Source organism: Phyllobates terribilis, unplaced genomic scaffold, assembly GCF_046119375.1.
Source record: "Phyllobates terribilis strain yellow unplaced genomic scaffold, ASM4611937v1 Scaffold_35__1_contigs__length_13245226, whole genome shotgun sequence".
NCBI classification, from domain to species: domain Eukaryota; kingdom Metazoa; phylum Chordata; class Amphibia; order Anura; family Dendrobatidae; genus Phyllobates; species Phyllobates terribilis.
This window is the reverse complement of record NW_027362795.1, coordinates 12485020-12498714: the sequence shown is the minus strand read 5'-3', so window position 1 is coordinate 12498714 and position 13695 is coordinate 12485020. Positions and strand designations below refer to the sequence as shown.

The following is a 13695-nucleotide window of genomic DNA, read 5'->3' as shown; positions in this document are numbered from 1 at the left end:
TTATCAGACAGAATTGCAGGGGTGCCAATACTTTTGGCCACCACTGTAGGTCCCCAATAGGCAGCATAGGTCCCCAGTAGGCAGGTTATATGTCCCCAATAGGCAGGTAAGTGTCCCCAATAGGCAGGTAAATGTCCCCAATAGGCAAGTAAATGTCCCCAATAGGCAGCATAGGTCCCCAATAGGCAGGTAAATGTTCCCAATAGGCAGCATAGGTCCCCCATAGACAGGTAAATGTCCCCAATTGCAGGTAGACAATAATACCAAAAATAAAATTGCCCACATAGAGACATACAGACTGCACTGCCCATCAATGAAGCCTTGCCAGTCTATATAATTTCAGCCTCACCAGTGCCCATATTGGTGGAACTCCGCTTTTACCTCAGGCTCAGACTGGTGTGGTGTGAGAGTCCCCAATAGGCAAGTAAATGTCCCCAATAGGCAGCATAGGTTCCTAATAGGCAGGTAAAGGTCCCCAATAGGCAGGTAAATGTCCCCAATAGGCAAGTAAATGTCCCCAATAGGCAGCATAGGTTCCTAATACGTAGGTAAATGTTCCCAATAGGCAGCATAGGTCCCCAATAGGCAGGTAAATGTCCCCAATAGGCAGCATAGGTTCCTAATAGGCAAGTAAATGTTCCCAATAGGCAGCATAGGTCCCCAATAGGCAAGTAAATGTCCCCAATGGGCAGGTAAATGTTCCCAATAGGCAGGTAAATGTCCCCAATAGTCAAGTAAATCTCCCCAATAGGCAGGTAAATCTCCCCAATAGGCAGCATAGGTTCCTAATAGGCAGGTAGGCAGCATAGGTCCCCAATAGGCAGGTAAATGTCCCCTATAGGCAGCATAGGTCCCCAATAGGCAGGTAAAAGCCCCCAATAGGCAGGTAAATGTCCCCAATAGGCAGCATAGGTCCCCAATAGGCAGGTAAATGTCCCCAATAGGCAGGTAAATGTTCCCATAGGCAGCATAGGTCCCCAATAGGCAGGTGAATGTCCCCAATAGGCAGCATAGGTCCCCAATAGGCAGGTAAATATCCCCAATAGGCAGCATAGGTCCCCAATAGGCAGGTAAATATCCCCAATAGGCAGCATAGGTCCTCAATAGGCAGCTAAATGTCCCCAATAGGCAGCATAGGTCCCCAATGGGCAGGTAAATGTCCCCAATAGGCAACATAGGTCCCCAATAGGCAGGTAAATATCCCAAATAGGCAGCATAGGTCCCCAACAGGCAGGTAAATTTCCCCAATAGGCAGGTAAATGTCCCCAATAGGCAGGTAAATGTCCCCAATAGACAGCATAGGTTCCTAATAGGCAGGTAAATGTCCCCAATAGGCAGGTTATATGTCCCCAATAGGCAGGTTATATGTCCCCAATAGGCAGGTTATATGTCCCCAATAGGCAGGTAAATGTTCCCAATAGGCAGGTAAGTGTCTCCAATAGGCAGGTAAATGTCCCCAATAGGCAGGTAAATGTCCCCAATAGGCAGCATAGGGCCGCAATAGGCAGGTAAATGTCCCCAATAGGCAGGTAAATGTCCCTAATAGGCAGCATAGGTCCCCAATAGGCAGGTAAGTGTCACCAATAGGCAGGTAAGTGTCCCCATAGGCAGCATAGGTCCCCAATAGGCAGGTAAATATCCCCAATAGGCAGGATAGGTCCCCAATTGGCAGGTAAATGTCCCTAATAGGCAGCATAGGTCCCCAATAGGCAGGTAAGTGTCACCAATAGGCAGGTAAGTGTCCCCAATAGGCAGGTAAATGTCCCCAATAGGCAACATAGGTCCCTAATAGGCAGGTAAATGTTCCCAATAGGCAGGATAGGTCCCCAATAGGCAGGTAAATATCCCAAATTGGCAGCATAGGTCCCCAATAGGCAGGTAAATATATCCAACAGGCAGCATAGGTCCCCAATAGGCAGGTAAATATCCCCAATAGGCAGCATAGGTCCCCAATAGGCAGCATAGGTCCCTAATAGGCAGGTACATGTCCCCAATAGGCAGGTAAATGTCCCCAATAAGCATGTCAGACCGGATCCAGTGTTAAAAAAAAAAAAAAATACCAGTACTCACCCATGTATCCCACTGCTCTGAATAGGCGCCTGCTCGATTCTGTCTACTTCTGGCACAGGCGCGTGACGTCATCACGTCGTCTGTGCTGTATACGGAGGGCAGCAAGTCTTCCGGAGTGGCAGCGCATCGCCTTTACTCGCGGCATCGTCGTTCCGCCCACGATTACAGGGCCCGCCGGCATTGAACTGTCGTCTGCTAAGCAGGACAGGCAGCGGCGGCAAAAACACCCGGCCGGCCGGATAAACCTCCTCGGCGGGCCGCATGTGGCCCGCGGGCCGTAGTTTGAGGACCCCTGTATTAAAGGATGATATGGAATTTGACCCAATTTCAATAGGGATTTCACGTATTTTATTTCAAGCTAGGAAACATATTGCATCCAAATGGATTAACCCCTCACCTCCAGAAATTAGTGAACTAAAAAATAGGATAAATCATATTATCAGATTAGAAAAAGGGGTATATAAAAAACAAGATTTAATGTTTATGGTCGGATACACCTGGAATGACATCAAGGGGGTTATTGTTGGAGAGACCATGACTTATGGGGGAGGGGGGTATTGGCGAGGTCTAATGTTTCATTGTAATGTGTATTGGAATTCCTTAAATGTGGTATGGGTAATATAGCACACCTATATGTCTATAGGATTATAATGTTTATTACAATATTATAGTTATATAAAAGATTTCAAGAATGTGGAATGTTAAGTGTAAGATATAGTAACTGCAAGTTATCAGATGGTAATGGGCAAGCTGAAAGCATATATAGGAGAGATGCATGTATGTCATCCCTATGGTATGTTATCTTATTATTATATGTACTGGTTTCTTGTTTTGTCAAAAAAAAAGATTATGAAAAAAAATCTCAAAAATATATTGGATTAAAAAAAAAAGATTAGGAAAAAGGCTTCTCCACTGTGTGGGTTCTCTGGTGCTTAACCAAAGCTGATTTATGGTTAAAACATTTCCCACATTCTGAACATGAAAAAGGCTTCTCCCCTGTGTGAGTTCTCTGGTGCTTAACCAAAGCTGATTTATCATTAAAACATTTCCCACATTCTGAACATGAAAAAGGCTTCTCCCCTGTGTGAGTTCTCTGATGCGTAATCAAAGCTGATTTATCATTAAAACATTTCCCACATTCTGAACATGAAAAAGGCTTCTCCCCTGTGTGAGTTCTCTGATGCGTAACCAAAGTTGATTTATCATTAAAACATTTCCCACATGCTGAACATGAAAAAGGCTTCTCCCCTGTGTGAGTTCTCTGGTGCTTAACCAAAGCTGATTTATCACAAAAACATTTTCCACATTCTGAACATGAAAAAGGTTTCTCCCCTGTGTGAGTTCTCTGATGCGTAACCAAAGCTGATTTATCATTAAAACATTTCCCACATTCTGAACATGAAAAAGGCTTCTCCCCTGTGTGAGTTCTGTGGTGCTTAACCAAAGCTGATTTGTCACGAAAACATTTCGCACATTCTGAACATGAAAAAGGCTTCTCCCCTGTGTGAATTTTCTGGTGGTTAACCAAAAATGATTTACGGTTAAAACATTTGCCACATTCTGAACATGAAAAAGGCTTCTCCCCTGTGTGAATTCTCTGGTGCTTAACCAAAGCAGATTTAGTGTTAAAACATTTCCCACATTCGGAACATGAAAAAGGCTTCTCCCCTGTGTGAATTATCTGGTGCGTAACCAAAGCAGATTTATCGTAAAAACATTTCCCACATTCTGAACATGAAAAATGCTTCTCCCCTGTGTGAGTTCTCTCATGTTTGATAAGACTTGATTGCTGTACAAAACATTTCCCGCATTCTGAACATGAAAAAGGCTTCTCTCCTGTGTGGGTTCTCTGGTGGATATTAAGATGTGCTTTGTGGTTGAAAAATTTTTCACATTCTGAACAGGTAAAAGGCTTCTCCCCTGTGTGAATTCTCTTGTGATTAACCAAAGCTGATTTATGGTTAAAACATTTCTCACATTCTGAACAGGAAAAGGGCTTCTCCCCTGTGTGGGTTCTCTGGTGGTTATAAAGATGCGCTTTCCGGTTAAAACATTTCCCACATTCTGAACATGAAAAAGGCTTCTCCCCTATGTGAAGTCTCTGGTGCTTGACAAAATCTGATTTGTGGTTAAAACATTTCCCACATTTTGAACAAAAAAATCTATTGTCCGCTGTGTGTATTTTTTGATGTTTAAGAATAGACTTTTCGAGGGTACAACTATTTCCATTTTCTGAACGTGAAAATGACTTCTTTCCTTTATGAGCAGTTTGTTTTGTAATGCTTATTTTTTTATTTTGATTTTCCTTAGTAGTCGGTAATGAATCAGAAGACAGGACCTGTTTCATAGGATCAGATGACAGATCTTTGCTGTGAAGGGAAGATGGTATATCTGGAGTAATGGCATTCACTTCAATTGTATCCTGTGGGATTTCAAGATCATCCAATTTAAAAATTGAAGATGTCGGCTGTCCCTCTGATCTCCTGGTACAGTCATCTGCCAAGAAAAAAACAATTATTAATTTTGAATAAAATATCTTTGAAATTTATATTTTTGAACATTTCTACTTAAAACATCTGTAGAAATGACAAGTTATTGACAGAATGACAATTCACAGTCTAATAGAAAACCTCATAGGATGAACCAGTGGAGCGTGGTGTTCAACTGTTTGCTCATTCTGCCTCCAAAATATGGAATAAGAAGCCATCAAACAATGTTATGTAGGCAAAAATGATACCAATAAAAACTTCTTCTCATCCATAAACCAATGCAGCAAAATCCGCTTTCCCAAAGTCAGATCTCCCCCTCACTTCTGAGCCTTGCAGTGCGCCCAAACCACATTTAGCCTCCATGTATTTGGCATTACTATAGTGAGAAGAACCCACTTAATTTATGATGTGTCTCCTGGAGCAGAATCTGGGCACTATGTGTTGGGCAATAAAATGGCCAATGGGCAATTTTCACTCTCCACCATTCATTGTGTGCTAATTTCCGGAAAGTGCCTGTGGAGTCAAAATACTCACTACTCCTATCGATTAATTCACTGCGGGTTATAATTTCCAAAATGGAGTCACTTTATGGTGATTTCTACTACTCTGGTTTTCTGCCATTTTGTTATATTAAAGAAGTAGTCCAGCACTTTTTTTCAATTTCGCCAATGTATTTAACCTGTGCCCATAAATCTTTTTGTAATTACCTTCTGCTGTCCTTCTTGCCTGTGAGCGGCAATATCGCTGGCCGCCTACAAGCATTACATGACCCCCGGCTGCAGCCGGCTCTTTCTTCCACTGATATCACGTTAAGTGAGGCGTGGCATCAGTGACGTGGTCCCCACGGTGGATGCTGGGCTGTGGGCAGAGTTACCCCGCGCGTCACACCCAGAATCCACCGCGCGCTTTCACAATGAATGAGGAGAGGGAAAGTGCGTGGTGGATGCCGGGTGTGAGGCATGGGGTAACCCCGCCCACAGCCTAGCATTCACCGCGGGGACCATGTCACTGATGTCACGCCTCACGTGATGTCTGTAGGCGGCCAGTGATAGCGTCACTTACAGGCAAGAAGGACAGCAGAAGGTAATTACAAAAAGACTTATGGGCACAGGGTAAATACATTGGGGGACATTGGGGCAATTATAAAAAGTACTGGACAACTTCTTTAAGGTTTCTGTAAATAGTGTGTCCCATCTCCTTTGGGACCTGCTGCCCCAACGTCTCCATCTGTCACCAGGCGCCACCATTATCATTCTGCAGGTGGCACTGGTGATGGAGGAGATGTCGGAACCAGAAGCTCTGGACGGCACAGGCTGTGTCCAGCCACTAAGATTAGGTAGCCTGGGACCTGTAGTACCATCCAGTCTGGCAGTATGGGTGTGTGTGCTGTCCAGCTGGAGTAATCTGCTTATTCCAATTGGAAAGCACCGCACCCTACTAAAGCTGGAAGCATATTGCCGGAAGCTGCCAGATCCAGCCTTGTTCTCCTCTGGTTCAGTCCTCTGTGCTCAGCTCCCGGCTTGTGGATTTGTTTCTTGTTGTGACCTCGGCCTGTATACTGACTACTCTTGTGTCTTCTGATCTTGTATTTTCTCTGTCCCCCTTGTTTTGACCCAGTTACCTGACTATTCTTCTTGGGATTAAAGTGTGATGAGCAAGGCAAACCCTGGTATCTGGAAAATGGAGTAGATAGTGCCAAGCTTGTTTGTGGTAGCCATCTTTTGAGCTGCCAGGTGACCATGAACAGTGTCCCCAACACATTGTGTCTGCAAACTATTCTAGCAAGATCTGCATTCAAATAGCTAAATGTCGCTCCTTCCCTTCTTAACCTGCCATGTGCCCAGACAGTAGTGTACAACCGTATATAGGGGATTGTCGGATTCAAGAGAAGTTGGAAAATAATTTGTAAGGTCCATTTGTTTCCTATTATCCTTTGTGAAGAATTCCAAAGTTATCACCATATAAAGTGACACACGTCAGATTAAGAAAATGGTGCCTGATAGGAACACAAAACTGGCTGCAGGAAGGGGTTAAATCAGAGTATTTTGGGCACTAACTACTGTAGTCAAAAACTGTGACTATAGACAATAACACATCTACTGAAATGATCAAACTCAACAGTCTCCATCAGTAAGTAGTGAGTAACTAGTGGTGAAACCTCTCTGAGGTCTAAACAATGATAAGGGCCAATATTTTCTGTGAGATGAGTTTCAAGAAGAAATAGTAGACATTGAAAGAGAACTTTGTATAATAGTGCAGAGCTGAGGTGTCTTAAATTTAGACCTCGGGCATTGGGAAGAGGTAATGGAGACCTTCTTTTAAAGACTAGAGAGTTACAGAGTCACATAACTGAGTCAGGCCGATCCCACCACAATAAAGCTATCATAAAAAATGAACCTGTTAAAAAATACAGAATAAAAGATATGTTACATCCTCAACAACAATATATGTATCAGGGAAGAGAACTTCAAATCTAAACCAGAGTCACACTCATTTATGGTGGACCATTGGAGCTACTATGACTCCTGAGCACAAGAGTAGAGAAAGTATTAGCGCCCCCATTTCAGGAGAGATTGTGCAGTAATCTGAATTCCTTAGGATTGAAAAATAATGTAATTTATGACGTTGAGTGAATCCATGAAACCAGGGCCGGAGCCAACACATCTCCTGCAGGCGTGAATAAATGTATATTACAGCCATCAGCCACGCACAGCTTAGAGATATATCATGGCACAGGTGTAATGTTTTCTGTATAGTTTATCACAATCCTGTTTGAAGTTAGTTGGTTTAAAAAGAAATTGAAAAGTCAGGATAAAGGGAAACTCTGCTGTTATTGTACAGAAATTCACACTTGTCCCTCACTGCACAATTAATGTTGTCGATCATAAAAGTGAAGTTTGGCCAGAAAGGCTGGACCTGGTCTTGTAGGGACCATATGAGGACATTCAGCAGCAAAGAAGGGAGAGAAGGTAGATTCATCCAATAAGATATCAGGGATCTAGGAAGCCAACAGCATCATTACCCTCCACTTTCTCTTCAACTGATTTTCTAACTTGTCAGCACATTCTAAGTACGCTGCCATTTGGTTTTGTATTTTACAAATCTGGACAGGTAAGGGTCAGCGTCTCCTAATCCCAGGGGGTAGGTGGATCCTCCAGGTTGTAAATTCTACAGAAAAGGTCTTTCACAATTACACAAAGTAATGTGAACATTTTTGGATGGAGGAGAATGTTGTGGTCTAGAGGTAAAATTGTGATCACACAATTGTGACACAACCGGACTACACCACCGATAAAGCAGCCACAGCCGGTGACTGAGAAGAATCTGTGACTTCTCTGCATTTAGTGGTTACTACTCACCTGGGTGGTCATATGTAGGAATCTCCTCTTTACACCGCTCACCACCCCTCACATATGTCTCTGTAGTATTAATATGGGTCAGATCTTCACCCTGAAACAAATATTGTAAAAGTCACAGACAGATGGAGAAGTCACATCTATGATCAGCTCTAATCCTGTCATCTCCACCGTTCTCATTACACAAGTATAAAACATATAATAATGGTGGATAAAACAAGACTGAGCACAAGACCTTCACAGCCGTCTATACATCATAGGGGAGATCTCATGACACCTTCTCTCCATCTACCTGATGATCCTGAGGAACATTGGGATCTTCTTGTTTACAGTCCTGTGGAAGAAGAGGATGGGGACATCTCTCTGGTGTTGTCCTCTTACTGGATAGATCTGGAGGAAACACATACAGGGACTGAATTCATTCTTTACATACAGATAATTATAGGCCGTGTGTATTTAGTCCTATTACCTGGTGATGTGAGGGGCTGGGGAACCTCCATCATGACGTCCTTGTACAGATCTTTGTGTCCTTCTAAATACTCCCACTCCTCCATGGAGAAATAGACAGCGGCATCCTGACACCTTATAGGAACCTGACACATACAATGATACCGTCATCCCCCGATCCCTTCATAGCGTTACTGTATAATGTCCCAGCATTCCCAGCAGTGTCACCTCTCCAGTCAGCAGCTCAATCATCTTGTAGGCGAGTTCTAGGATCTTCTGGTCATTGATGTCCTCATGTATCAGGGGGTGAGGTGGAGGCCCCGTGATTGGGCTCAGGGGTCTTCCCCATCCCTCAGACACAGGGTCCTGACAGCGCCCACTAGAGGTCTTCTTCACTACTGTGTAATCCTGGTTATGGAGAGACACAGTAATAAATCTCACTACAGACATTTCCAGAGTCCAGTTCTGTCTATCTGTTATTCCCATAGATAAGAATAATGTAATGTGACGTCATCAGAATCTCTCACCTCTCCAGTAAGCCGGAAGAGGATCTCTATGGTGAGATGCATTATCCTCTCCACCATCTTCTTTCTGTCTCTATCCATTCTTCTCTAGGAAAATTATATAGATAAATTATTAGTATCTCATATTGTGGGAATCTGAGTGGATTGAAGATGAGTTGGTGTAAAATATTTACAATTCTGTGTAATAATAAAATTAATAGTAAGTGAATAATGGGCGCTCACTGCTTGTGGTGCTCAGGAGTAAAATAGTGAAACAGTCAAAAAATATATATATATTCCAGCAAACAAATTATCATGAAAATGATTTTTTTATTATGCAATGAAGCAAAGAAAGTTTTCTTAATTTTGATAGACCCCTAATGAAATCAGATATTTCCAACGTTTCGGCCTATCATAGGCCTTTCTCAAGGTGTCTGGTGTCTAGTGGGTCCCAGTCTGCGGCAGAGCGGCATCTGTGTGTATCGCCCAAAAACATTAATAGCATTGTGATGCCGGTATAAAGCAATAATGTGGTAGAGCTCTTCATACATCTTCAGGTCACACAGAGATACCTATGTGCTATCAGTTGGGATTACGGAAGTTATAAAATAATTCAGGTAATTTAACAATACAAAGAACGTAACAGTCTTTATACAGCCAATAAAATATGTTAATGGTTTATTTGTATACTGTATATATTATCTATCATCTATCTATCATCTATTATCTATCTATTATCTATCTATTATCTACCGTCGATCTATTATCTATATATCATCTATCTATCTATTATCTATATCTCTATCATCTATTTAACTATCTATTATCTATCCATTTACCTATTATCTATCTATTATCTATCATCCATCATCTATCTAATATCTATCATATTATTTATCTATCTATTATCTATCTATCTATATCATCTATCTATTCTCTATCTATCAATTATCTATCATCTATCTATTTATCATCTATCATCTATCTATCCATATATCTATCTATAATCTATCATCTATCTATCATCTCTCTATTATCTATCATCTATGTATTTATCATATATCTATTATCTATCTATTATCTATCATCTATATATTATATATCTATTTTCTATCTATTATCTATCTATCCATATATATAATATATGTATTATCTATCTATCTATCTATCTATCATATATCTACACATATATATCTACATATATATATATATATATATATATATATATATATATATACAGTCATATGAAAAAGTTTGGGCACCCCTATTAATCTTAAGCTTAATGTTTTATAAAAATTTGTGTTTTTGCAACAGCTATTTCAGTTTGATATATGTAATAACTGTTGGACACAGTAATGTTTCAGTCTTGAAATGAGGTTTATTGTACTAACAGAAAATGTGCAATCTGCATTCAAACAAAATTTGACAGGTGCATAAGTATGGGCACCCTTATCATTTTCTAGTTTTAAATACTCCTACCTACTTTTTACTGACTTACTAAAGCACTATTTTTGGTTTTGTAACCTCATTGAGCTTTGAACTTCATAGCCAGGTGTATGCAGTCATGACAAAAGCTACTTAAAGTGGCCACTTGCAAGTTGTTCTCCTGTTTGAATCTCCTCTGAAGAGTGGCATCATGGGCTCCTCAAAACAACTGTCAAATGATCTGAAAACAAAGATTATTCAACATAGTTGTTCAGGGGAAGGATACAAAAAGCTGTCTCAGAGATTTAACCTGTCAGTTTCCACTGTGAGGAACATAGTAAGGAAATGGAAGAACACAGGGACAGTTCTTGTTAAGGCCAGAAGTGGCAGGCCAAGAAAAACATCAGAAAGGCAGAGAAGAAGAATGGTGAGATCAGTCAAGGACAATCCTCAGACCACCTCCAGAGAGCTGCAGCATCAACTTGCTGCAGATGGTGTCACTGTGCATCGGTCAACTATACAACCTACTTTGCACAAGGAGAAGCTGTATGGGAGAGTGATGCGAAAGAAGCCGTTTCTGCAAGCACGCCACAAACAGAGTCGGCTGAGGTATGCGAAAGCACATTTGGAGAAGCCAATTTCTTTTTGGAAGAAGGTCCTGTGGACTGATGAAACCAAGATTGAGTTGTTTGGTCATACAAAAAGGCGTTATGCATGGCGACAAAAAAACACAGCATTCCAAGAAAAACACTTGCTACCCACAGTAAAATTTGGTGGAGGTTCCATCATGCTTTGGGGCTGTATGGCCAATGCCGGCACCGGGAATCTTGTTAAAGTTGAGGGACGCATGGATTCCACTCAGTATCAGCAGATTCTTGACAATAATGTTCAAGAATCAGTGATAAAGTTGAAGTTACGCAGGGGATGGATCTTTCAGCAAGACAATGATCCAAAACACCGCTCCAAATCTACTCAGGCATCCATGCAGAGGAACAATTACAATGTTCTGCAATGGCCATCCCAGTCCCCCGACCTGAATATCATTGAACATCTGTGGGATCATTTGAAGAGGGCTGTCCATGCTCGGCGACCATCAAACTTAACTGAACTGGAATTGTTTTGTAAAGAGGAATGGTCAAAAATACCTTCATCCAGGATCCAGGAACTCATTAAAAGCTACAGGAATCGACTAGAGGCTGTTATTTTTGCAAAAGGAGGATCTACTAAATATTAATGTCACTTTTCTGGTGAGGTGCCCATACTTATGCACCTGTCAAATTTTGTTTGAATGCAGATTGCACATTTTCTGTTAGTACAATAAACCTCATTTCAAGGCAGAAACATTACTGTGTCCAACAGTTATTACATATATCAAACTGAAATAGCTGTTGCAAAAACACCAATTTTTATAAAACAATAAGCTTAAGATTAATAGGGGTGCCCAAACTTTTTCATATAACTGTATATATATATGCAAAAGACACCAAGGATATAGCCACATATATATAAGGGTTTTTCAGCAAGGACCAGTTGGTCAGTGTAAAATACCCATAGTATCACAAGTTGTGTGCTATATGGACATGCAATATGAATGGCAGACCATTCGGTTAAAACACACAGCAACCGAGAGAATCACCGAACGTGGGGTCCAATAATGAGCATGACATTTTGGAATCCATAAATAAAAAACCTTTATTACAAAAATGGTTACAATGGCACAACAAGCACAAGAATGCCCACATTCAGAATGGTAAACCAAGAACCAGTATATCAAATACCAAATATGCATAAAAACAATATCTATACAACGAATGAGAAAAATAGAGGCGAGGACCGCCAACCCATATGTAATATAATGACCTATCATTACCCCCTGACGAAGGACTTTGCGGTCGAAACGCGCGTCGGGGAGCGCTCCACATTCAGTTCCTGGACTGCCTATCAGGTATATTATGCCGCTTTACTTCCTTTTTCTCCCATTATGAGACCTTTACAACTACTCCCCTTTACATTTGTGGTGGCCCCTCTTTAGGTGCTTTTACATTCAGCAACATAGCAACATTATTTTCTGTGTCCGTCTGGTGTGCATGTCCTCTAACACCAGCACATGCTTTACATTATATGTTATTGTTATATTATATATTTCTTGCATAACTGGTGGGCACATTGCACTAGATAGTGTGCATCTTAATTGGCGCCTCCTTTCATCTACACATAATATTTGTTCATATCTTTCGCTATGATGTTGTAATGATAGGTCATTATATTACATATGGGTTGGCGGTCCTCGCCTCTATTTTTCTCATTCGTTGTATAGATATTGTTTTTATGCATATTTGGTGTTTGATGTACTAGTTCTTGATTTACCATTCTGAATGTGGGCATTCTTGTGCTTGTTGTGCCATTGTAACCATTTTGTAATAAAGGTTTTTTATTTATGGATTCCAAAATGTCATGCTCATTATTGGACCCCATATATATATATATATATATATATATATATATATATATATATATATATATATATATATATATACAGTGCCTACAAGTAGTATTCAACCCCCTGCAGATTTAGCTGGTTGACACATGCGGAATTAACTTGGCATTGTGACATTTATACTGTAGATCAGCCTGGAAGTGGGAAATGCACTGCAGCAAATTTTTTTTTTTTTTTTTTTTAAACGTTAAAAGTTAATTCAGAGTGTCATTTATTATTCAACCCCTCAAACCACAAGAATTCTGTTTGGTCCCCCTAAAGTAGTAAGAAGTAGTTCAGGCACCAAGAATAATGAGCTTCACATGTGTGGATTAAAGATCTCTTTTGCCAGCCTTTTCTGACTATTTAAGACCCTCCCCAAACTTGTGAACAGCACTCAGACATGGTCAACATGGGAAAGACAAAGGAGCATTCCAAGGCCATCAGAGGCAAGATTGTGGAGGGTCACAAGGCTGGCAAGGGGTACAAAACCCTTTCCAAGGAGTTGGGCTTACCTGTCTCCACTGTTGGGAGCATCATCCGTAAGTGGAAGGCTTATGGAACTACTGTTAGCCTTCCACGGCCTGGACAGCCTTTGAAAGTCTCCTCCCGTGCCGAGGCCAGGCTTGTCCGAAGAGTCAAGGCTAACCCAAGGACAACAAGGAAGGAGCTCCGGGAAGATCTCATGGCAGTGGGGACATTGGTTTCAGTCAATACCATAAGTAACGTACTCCACCGCAATGGTCTCCGTTCCAGACGAGCCCGTAAGGTACCTTTACTTTCAAAGCGTCATGTCAAGGCTCGTCTACAGTTTGCTCATGATCACTTGGAGGACTCTGAGACAGACTGGTTCAAGGTTCTATGGTCTGATGAGACCAAGATCGAGATCTTTGGTGCCATCCACACACGTGACGTTTGGAGACTGGGTG

The 13695-nt window shown here is 41.3% G+C and overlaps 1 pseudogene; it reads right to left on the bottom strand.

Moving 5' to 3' along the window:
- Positions 1-2817: 2817 nt before the first annotated feature.
- The window catches only part of LOC141182657 (uncharacterized), a 1085038-nt pseudogene continuing 1074160 nt past the window's right edge, over positions 2818-13695 (bottom strand).